The sequence below is a fragment of the Venturia canescens genome, chromosome 11 (genome assembly GCF_019457755.1).
Source record: "Venturia canescens isolate UGA chromosome 11, ASM1945775v1, whole genome shotgun sequence".
Lineage (NCBI taxonomy): Eukaryota > Metazoa > Arthropoda > Insecta > Hymenoptera > Ichneumonidae > Venturia > Venturia canescens.
Window position 1 is genome coordinate 15,119,169 of NC_057431.1, and position 10,844 is coordinate 15,130,012.

Sequence of the window (10,844 nt, forward strand, 5' to 3'; positions counted from 1 at the left end):
CTCAGTTTTGGATGCGATTTAGTATAATGCCTGCTAACATCATGGAAACCTAAAGAATTTCTGAATGTTATGTGCGCTATGTCATTTTAATGTAACATCATGACTTTTAACAACTTTTCTCTATAATACTATAAATTTGGATCATTGAAATACAGCAAAAATCTGCAAACTATAAAATTTATATACTGTGCCATTCATTTTACTTTTTGACTCTCACTGTAGCATAAATATGAAGTGAAAAATTCATTACAAAAGTCTTCAGTTGATCATTTATGGATGGTTTGAAATTGCTGTCTTCCAAACTAATTGCGCAGATACATTGAATCGCAGCAGATACATGCGAACTTTAAAATTTCTGCGGATCAAGAGACTCGGTAGAGTTTTGGGACAAGTACATTGACAGCCCTGTCGTCTGCTGGCCCGAGGCTCTCGCCGAGACTATACTTTCTCTGTATAAAACGATTCGCGGTGGTGGGGGTAAAATTGGCATGTGATTTTCTTTAATTGTGAAGCTCATGAGTTATGTACGGGTGGGGGTCGAAACAGCGAACGATCAAAATAGCGAACAGGCACTCTGTATATCTATATATATACGGGCAATGGTTCTTTTGGCGACCTTGTTTTGCTGTTTTTTTTTATCGCGTTTATAGAAGCATAATAACGTTATAAATGAATGTATACTTCCAAATTTGATATAAGACGTCCATTTATCATAGTATATGCTGTTGTGTGTAACTGGGTGGTTTTGAAGGCATTACTTTCTCTTACAGAAAGGAGTTTTCGAGGACCGATTTTCATACCAATAGTATATAATTGACTGCCTGAGCATACAACGTTGGGAATGCACAGGACCTCTAAAACACTCAATTGCAGTCGTTTTTCTTCTATTAGTTGATTTGCAGTAATTAATAGGATTTGAAATGATATTCTTCGTTAACTATTGACTATCAACTGATTGTGCACTCACGTGATTCCCCACAACAAGTCTAAAAAAATTTACACGTATCTGGGAAAATAAAATTAATGAAAAATAGAAAATTCGATCGAAAGAATTTGGGTCTATGCAGCACAGTTTCTGAACACTGAGAGAGTTGGGACTGTAAAAATATTGTCGTAATATCGAAAAACTTTGGTATGATAGGGAGGCTTACATGGGAAAGCCGTAATAGACAACGATGTCCATCGGTTTGTGATGCTGGCTCCACTGATTGCGGATGTGCGAATCATTGTCAAATATATGAGGAAAGAGTAAAAATAAATTCGAGGTTCGATATCCCTCATGTTGGTTGTAAAAACATTTGAGCATTACCAATTTATCGTAATTATTTCTTACAATCTTTCTGGACAAACAAAATTTTTTGCCCACGCATAAGGACATCCATATCTAGTAGATGAGAAGAATTGATAACTTTTTCTTCTACTCGTCACGAATAATGCCCCCGCCGTCAGTAATAACTTTGATAATCTCGATTTTTCCGATGGATGCGAATGTATGGAAGTAATTGAATATTTAAGCGCCGCTCTCTACCGAGATGATTCAGTGATGGACTGACACGGATATCTAGAAGAACTGACGCGTCTTCAAAAATACCAATATATCGTTTGATTTCTTCTGTTGGTTCTTTTGAGGACTTGAAGTTTTCAACAGCAATATGACAAGTGTATTTCAGTGATCACTGCTTTTTTATGTATTCGACATGGACTTTTCTATTCATGGCAAGAAACTACAGAACGAGTCCATTCATAATTAGGAATAATAAGAATTTAGCATTTGCACAATCTCTTTCCATTTTTTGCCTGCGAAGCACATGAACTTGATTCCCAGCATGACGCAGAGTGAATGTCTTACCTTGATCTAGAACCGGAGGAGTTAAAAAATAGACTGAAATCTCTATTGCGGGGTGAACCAATTTCATGTTATCAATCTTATGAAATTCAAGTATCTGAAATGCTGGCATCGCTTCTTGTGAATATGAGAATATTTATTGTCAATCAATTGAATAGAAATTTGAGTTATTTTTTCTATCGGTTATTACAAACAATGAGGAATTGGCAATTCATCCTTATAACATTTCTTCACGCTTTCTGGACAAACTAAATTTTGGACCCACAGATGAGTACATCCATATCTATTCGATGAGAAGGATTGAGGTTTCAGTGATACGTTCGCTGACTTTTTTGGTCCAGAATGATTGAGCATCTGCGAAAACTTATTTTAGGCCTTTTTTGCTGATTTTTTTACTCAAATTATGACAGCGGAGGCACCTCAAAATTGATTACCTGCTCTGAAATGGTCCTGATTGAATTATAAGTGGAAAGCACTATCGCACGATGAACTCATTGTGGGGGAGAGACCTCTTTGGAGCAAACAGATATTGGTGCACATTCCAAGATTCTAGATAGGCGAATATCCATAAAAGACAGAACCCAGTTTTTTCGGAAAACAATTTATTAAAAAATTCATCAGACATTCATGTATATATATCTTAAGGCCTCAAAAAGACCATGTTAGTGTTGTTTTCTTCGTTTAATCGGTTCTTTCGCGGGCCTTTGGTTTTGAAATACGAATTTCGGCTGTAATGAATACTTGCTCATTGAAAATTCATCTGATGATTTCTGAGCAGTCTTTTAAAAAAAATTAAATAAACTGCCTTATATTGGAAGAAAAAGAACTGTTCTTCAATCGATATTTCCATTACATTCGATCACTTTTTGTCATAACCTTTATTTCGTCACTCCAATACTGAACACTGCGAATTCTCAAATATCTGAATAACTCGACGTGATGAATGCGCTTCCTTTCTCCGCTATCTTCCTTGGATGCATTCGTCTATGATTTCTGGATGATGTCTCATCAATGGGGAACGGCGTGGATCACAAACACCAGAAGCACAAATCCCACACTCAAGACTGACAGCTAATACGGAATCGTATACTACCGGAAATAACTTTTTCTTCTACTCGTCACGAATAATGCCCCCGCCGTCAGTAATAACTTTGATAATCTCGATTTTTCCGATGGATGCGAATGTATGGAAGTAATTGAATAATTAAGCGCCGCTCTCTACCGAGATGATTCAGTGATGGACTGACACGGATATCTAGAAGAACTGACGCGTCTTCAAAAATACCAATATATCGTTTGATTTCTTCTGTTGGTTCTTTTGAGGACTTGAAGTTTTCAACAGCAATATGACAAGTGTATTTCAGTGATCACTGCTTTTTTATGTATTCGACATGGACTTTTCTATTCATGGCAAGAAACTACAGAACGAGTCCATTCATAATTAGGAATAATAAGAATTTAGCATTTGCACAATCTCTTTCCATTTTTTGCCTGCGAAGCACATGAACTTGATTCCCAGCATGACGCAGAGTGAATGTCTTACCTTGATCTAGAACCGGAGGAGTTAAAAAATAGACTGAAATCTCTATTGCGGGGTGAACCAATTTCATGTTATCAATCTTATGAAATTCAAGTATCTGAAATGCTGGCATCGCTTCTTGTGAATATGAGAATATTTATTGTCAATCAATTGAACAGAAATTTGAGTTATTTTTTCTATCGGTTATTACAAACAATGAGGAATTGGCAATTCATCCTTATAACATTTCTTCACGCTTTCTGGACAAACTAAATTTTGGACCCACAGATGAGTACATCCATATCTATTCGATGAGAAGGATTGAGGTTTCAGTGATACGTTCGCTGACTTTTTTGGTCCAGAATGATTGAGCATCTGCGAAAACTTATTTTAGGCCTTTTTTGCTGATTTTTTTACTCAAATTATGACAGCGGAGGCACCTCAAAATTGATTACCTGCTCTGAAATGGTCCTGATTGAATTATAAGTGGAAAGCACTATCGCACGATGAACTCATTGTGGGGGAGAGACCTCTTTGGAGCAAACAGATATTGGTGCACATTCCAAGATTCTAGATAGGCGAATATCCATAAAAGACAGAACCCAGTTTTTTCGGAAAACAATTTATTAAAAAATTCATCAGACATTCATGTATATATATCTTAAGGCCTCAAAAAGACCATGTTAGTGTTGTTTTCTTCGTTTAATCGGTTCTTTCGCGGGCCTTTGGTTTTGAAATACGAATTTCGGCTGTAATGAATACTTGCTCATTGAAAATTCATCTGATGATTTCTGAGCAGTCTTTTAAAAAAAATTAAATAAACTGCCTTATATTGGAAGAAAAAGAACTGTTCTTCAATCGATATTTCCATTACATTCGATCACTTTTTGTCATAACCTTTATTTCGTCACTCCAATACTGAACACTGCGAATTCTCAAATATCTGAATAACTCGACGTGATGAATGCACTTCCTTTCTCCGCTATCTTCCTTGGATGCATTCGTCTATGATTTCTGGATGATGTCTCATCAATGGGGAACGGCGTGGATCACAAACACCAGAAGCACAAATCCCACACTCAAGACTGACAGCTAATACGGAATCGTATACTACCGGAAATAACTTTTTCTTCTACTCGTCACGAATAATGCCCCCGCCGTCAGTAATAACTTTGATAATCTCGATTTTTCCGATGGATGCGAATGTATGGAAGTAATTGAATATTTAAGCGCCGCTCTCTACCGAGATGATTCAGTGATGGACTGACACGGATATCTAGAAGAACTGACGCGTCTTCAAAAATACCAATATATCGTTTGATTTCTTCTGTTGGTTCTTTTGAGGACTTGAAGTTTTCAACAGCAATATGACAAGTGTATTTCAGTGATCACTGCTTTTTTATGTATTCGACATGGACTTTTCTATTCATGGCAAGAAACTACAGAACGAGTCCATTCATAATTAGGAATAATAAGAATTTAGCATTTGCACAATCTCTTTCCATTTTTTGCCTGCGAAGCACATGAACTTGATTCCCAGCATGACGCAGAGTGAATGTCTTACCTTGATCTAGAACCGGAGGAGTTAAAAAATAGACTGAAATCTCTATTGCGGGGTGAACCAATTTCATGTTATCAATCTTATGAAATTCAAGTATCTGAAATGCTGGCATCGCTTCTTGTGAATATGAGAATATTTATTGTCAATCAATTGAATAGAAATTTGAGTTATTTTTTCTATCGGTTATTACAAACAATGAGGAATTGGCAATTCATCCTTATAACATTTCTTCACGCTTTCTGGACAAACTAAATTTTGGACCCACAGATGAGTACATCCATATCTATTCGATGAGAAGGATTGAGGTTTCAGTGATACGTTCGCTGACTTTTTTGGTCCAGAATGATTGAGCATCTGCGAAAACTTATTTTAGGCCTTTTTTGCTGATTTTTTTACTCAAATTATGACAGCGGAGGCACCTCAAAATTGATTACCTGCTCTGAAATGGTCCTGATTGAATTATAAGTGGAAAGCACTATCGCACGATGAACTCATTGTGGGGGAGAGACCTCTTTGGAGCAAACAGATATTGGTGCACATTCCAAGATTCTAGATAGGCGAATATCCATAAAAGACAGAACCCAGTTTTTTCGGAAAACAATTTATTAAAAAATTCATCAGACATTCATGTATATATATCTTAAGGCCTCAAAAAGACCATGTTAGTGTTGTTTTCTTCGTTTAATCGGTTCTTTCGCGGGCCTTTGGTTTTGAAATACGAATTTCGGCTGTAATGAATACTTGCTCATTGAAAATTCATCTGATGATTTCTGAGCAGTCTTTTAAAAAAAATTAAATAAACTGCCTTATATTGGAAGAAAAAGAACTGTTCTTCAATCGATATTTCCATTACATTCGATCACTTTTTGTCATAACCTTTATTTCGTCACTCCAATACTGAACACTGCGAATTCTCAAATATCTGAATAACTCGACGTGATGAATGCGCTTCCTTTCTCCGCTATCTTCCTTGGATGCATTCGTCTATGATTTCTGGATGATGTCTCATCAATGGGGAACGGCGTGGATCACAAACACCAGAAGCACAAATCCCACACTCAAGACTGACAGCTAATACGGAATCGTATACTACCGGAAATAACTTTTTCTTCTACTCGTCACGAATAATGCCCCCGCCGTCAGTAATAACTTTGATAATCTCGATTTTTCCGATGGATGCGAATGTATGGAAGTAATTGAATAATTAAGCGCCGCTCTCTACCGAGATGATTCAGTGATGGACTGACACGGATATCTAGAAGAACTGACGCGTCTTCAAAAATACCAATATATCGTTTGATTTCTTCTGTTGGTTCTTTTGAGGACTTGAAGTTTTCAACAGCAATATGACAAGTGTATTTCAGTGATCACTGCTTTTTTATGTATTCGACATGGACTTTTCTATTCATGGCAAGAAACTACAGAACGAGTCCATTCATAATTAGGAATAATAAGAATTTAGCATTTGCACAATCTCTTTCCATTTTTTGCCTGCGAAGCACATGAACTTGATTCCCAGCATGACGCAGAGTGAATGTCTTACCTTGATCTAGAACCGGAGGAGTTAAAAAATAGACTGAAATCTCTATTGCGGGGTGAACCAATTTCATGTTATCAATCTTATGAAATTCAAGTATCTGAAATGCTGGCATCGCTTCTTGTGAATATGAGAATATTTATTGTCAATCAATTGAACAGAAATTTGAGTTATTTTTTCTATCGGTTATTACAAACAATGAGGAATTGGCAATTCATCCTTATAACATTTCTTCACGCTTTCTGGACAAACTAAATTTTGGACCCACAGATGAGTACATCCATATCTATTCGATGAGAAGGATTGAGGTTTCAGTGATACGTTCGCTGACTTTTTTGGTCCAGAATGATTGAGCATCTGCGAAAACTTATTTTAGGCCTTTTTTGCTGATTTTTTTACTCAAATTATGACAGCGGAGGCACCTCAAAATTGATTACCTGCTCTGAAATGGTCCTGATTGAATTATAAGTGGAAAGCACTATCGCACGATGAACTCATTGTGGGGGAGAGACCTCTTTGGAGCAAACAGATATTGGTGCACATTCCAAGATTCTAGATAGGCGAATATCCATAAAAGACAGAACCCAGTTTTTTCGGAAAACAATTTATTAAAAAATTCATCAGACATTCATGTATATATATCTTAAGGCCTCAAAAAGACCATGTTAGTGTTGTTTTCTTCGTTTAATCGGTTCTTTCGCGGGCCTTTGGTTTTGAAATACGAATTTCGGCTGTAATGAATACTTGCTCATTGAAAATTCATCTGATGATTTCTGAGCAGTCTTTTAAAAAAAATTAAATAAACTGCCTTATATTGGAAGAAAAAGAACTGTTCTTCAATCGATATTTCCATTACATTCGATCACTTTTTGTCATAACCTTTATTTCGTCACTCCAATACTGAACACTGCGAATTCTCAAATATCTGAATAACTCGACGTGATGAATGCACTTCCTTTCTCCGCTATCTTCCTTGGATGCATTCGTCTATGATTTCTGGATGATGTCTCATCAATGGGGAACGGCGTGGATCACAAACACCAGAAGCACAAATCCCACACTCAAGACTGACAGCTAATACGGAATCGTATACTACCGGAAATAACTTTTTCTTCTACTCGTCACGAATAATGCCCCCGCCGTCAGTAATAACTTTGATAATCTCGATTTTTCCGATGGATGCGAATGTATGGAAGTAATTGAATATTTAAGCGCCGCTCTCTACCGAGATGATTCAGTGATGGACTGACACGGATATCTAGAAGAACTGACGCGTCTTCAAAAATACCAATATATCGTTTGATTTCTTCTGTTGGTTCTTTTGAGGACTTGAAGTTTTCAACAGCAATATGACAAGTGTATTTCAGTGATCACTGCTTTTTTATGTATTCGACATGGACTTTTCTATTCATGGCAAGAAACTACAGAACGAGTCCATTCATAATTAGGAATAATAAGAATTTAGCATTTGCACAATCTCTTTCCATTTTTTGCCTGCGAAGCACATGAACTTGATTCCCAGCATGACGCAGAGTGAATGTCTTACCTTGATCTAGAACCGGAGGAGTTAAAAAATAGACTGAAATCTCTATTGCGGGGTGAACCAATTTCATGTTATCAATCTTATGAAATTCAAGTATCTGAAATGCTGGCATCGCTTCTTGTGAATATGAGAATATTTATTGTCAATCAATTGAATAGAAATTTGAGTTATTTTTTCTATCGGTTATTACAAACAATGAGGAATTGGCAATTCATCCTTATAACATTTCTTCACGCTTTCTGGACAAACTAAATTTTGGACCCACAGATGAGTACATCCATATCTATTCGATGAGAAGGATTGAGGTTTCAGTGATACGTTCGCTGACTTTTTTGGTCCAGAATGATTGAGCATCTGCGAAAACTTATTTTAGGCCTTTTTTGCTGATTTTTTTACTCAAATTATGACAGCGGAGGCACCTCAAAATTGATTACCTGCTCTGAAATGGTCCTGATTGAATTATAAGTGGAAAGCACTATCGCACGATGAACTCATTGTGGGGGAGAGACCTCTTTGGAGCAAACAGATATTGGTGCACATTCCAAGATTCTAGATAGGCGAATATCCATAAAAGACAGAACCCAGTTTTTTCGGAAAACAATTTATTAAAAAATTCATCAGACATTCATGTATATATATCTTAAGGCCTCAAAAAGACCATGTTAGTGTTGTTTTCTTCGTTTAATCGGTTCTTTCGCGGGCCTTTGGTTTTGAAATACGAATTTCGGCTGTAATGAATACTTGCTCATTGAAAATTCATCTGATGATTTCTGAGCAGTCTTTTAAAAAAAATTAAATAAACTGCCTTATATTGGAAGAAAAAGAACTGTTCTTCAATCGATATTTCCATTACATTCGATCACTTTTTGTCATAACCTTTATTTCGTCACTCCAATACTGAACACTGCGAATTCTCAAATATCTGAATAACTCGACGTGATGAATGCGCTTCCTTTCTCCGCTATCTTCCTTGGATGCATTCGTCTATGATTTCTGGATGATGTCTCATCAATGGGGAACGGCGTGGATCACAAACACCAGAAGCACAAATCCCACACTCAAGACTGACAGCTAATACGGAATCGTATACTACCGGAAATAACTTTTTCTTCTACTCGTCACGAATAATGCCCCCGCCGTCAGTAATAACTTTGATAATCTCGATTTTTCCGATGGATGCGAATGTATGGAAGTAATTGAATAATTAAGCGCCGCTCTCTACCGAGATGATTCAGTGATGGACTGACACGGATATCTAGAAGAACTGACGCGTCTTCAAAAATACCAATATATCGTTTGATTTCTTCTGTTGGTTCTTTTGAGGACTTGAAGTTTTCAACAGCAATATGACAAGTGTATTTCAGTGATCACTGCTTTTTTATGTATTCGACATGGACTTTTCTATTCATGGCAAGAAACTACAGAACGAGTCCATTCATAATTAGGAATAATAAGAATTTAGCATTTGCACAATCTCTTTCCATTTTTTGCCTGCGAAGCACATGAACTTGATTCCCAGCATGACGCAGAGTGAATGTCTTACCTTGATCTAGAACCGGAGGAGTTAAAAAATAGACTGAAATCTCTATTGCGGGGTGAACCAATTTCATGTTATCAATCTTATGAAATTCAAGTATCTGAAATGCTGGCATCGCTTCTTGTGAATATGAGAATATTTATTGTCAATCAATTGAACAGAAATTTGAGTTATTTTTTCTATCGGTTATTACAAACAATGAGGAATTGGCAATTCATCCTTATAACATTTCTTCACGCTTTCTGGACAAACTAAATTTTGGACCCACAGATGAGTACATCCATATCTATTCGATGAGAAGGATTGAGGTTTCAGTGATACGTTCGCTGACTTTTTTGGTCCAGAATGATTGAGCATCTGCGAAAACTTATTTTAGGCCTTTTTTGCTGATTTTTTTACTCAAATTATGACAGCGGAGGCACCTCAAAATTGATTACCTGCTCTGAAATGGTCCTGATTGAATTATAAGTGGAAAGCACTATCGCACGATGAACTCATTGTGGGGGAGAGACCTCTTTGGAGCAAACAGATATTGGTGCACATTCCAAGATTCTAGATAGGCGAATATCCATAAAAGACAGAACCCAGTTTTTTCGGAAAACAATTTATTAAAAAATTCATCAGACATTCATGTATATATATCTTAAGGCCTCAAAAAGACCATGTTAGTGTTGTTTTCTTCGTTTAATCGGTTCTTTCGCGGGCCTTTGGTTTTGAAATACGAATTTCGGCTGTAATGAATACTTGCTCATTGAAAATTCATCTGATGATTTCTGAGCAGTCTTTTAAAAAAAATTAAATAAACTGCCTTATATTGGAAGAAAAAGAACTGTTCTTCAATCGATATTTCCATTACATTCGATCACTTTTTGTCATAACCTTTATTTCGTCACTCCAATACTGAACACTGCGAATTCTCAAATATCTGAATAACTCGACGTGATGAATGCGCTTCCTTTCTCCGCTATCTTCCTTGGATGCATTCGTCTATGATTTCTGGATGATGTCTCATCAATGGGGAACGGCGTGGATCACAAACACCAGAAGCACAAATCCCACACTCAAGACTGACAGCTAATACGGAATCGTATACTACCGGAAATAACTTTTTCTTCTACTCGTCACGAATAATGCCCCCGCCGTCAGTAATAACTTTGATAATCTCGATTTTTCCGATGGATGCGAATGTATGGAAGTAATTGAATAATTAAGCGCCGCTCTCTACCGAGATGATTCAGTGATGGACTGACACGGATATCTAGAAGAACTGACGCGTCTTCAAAAATACCAATATATCGTTT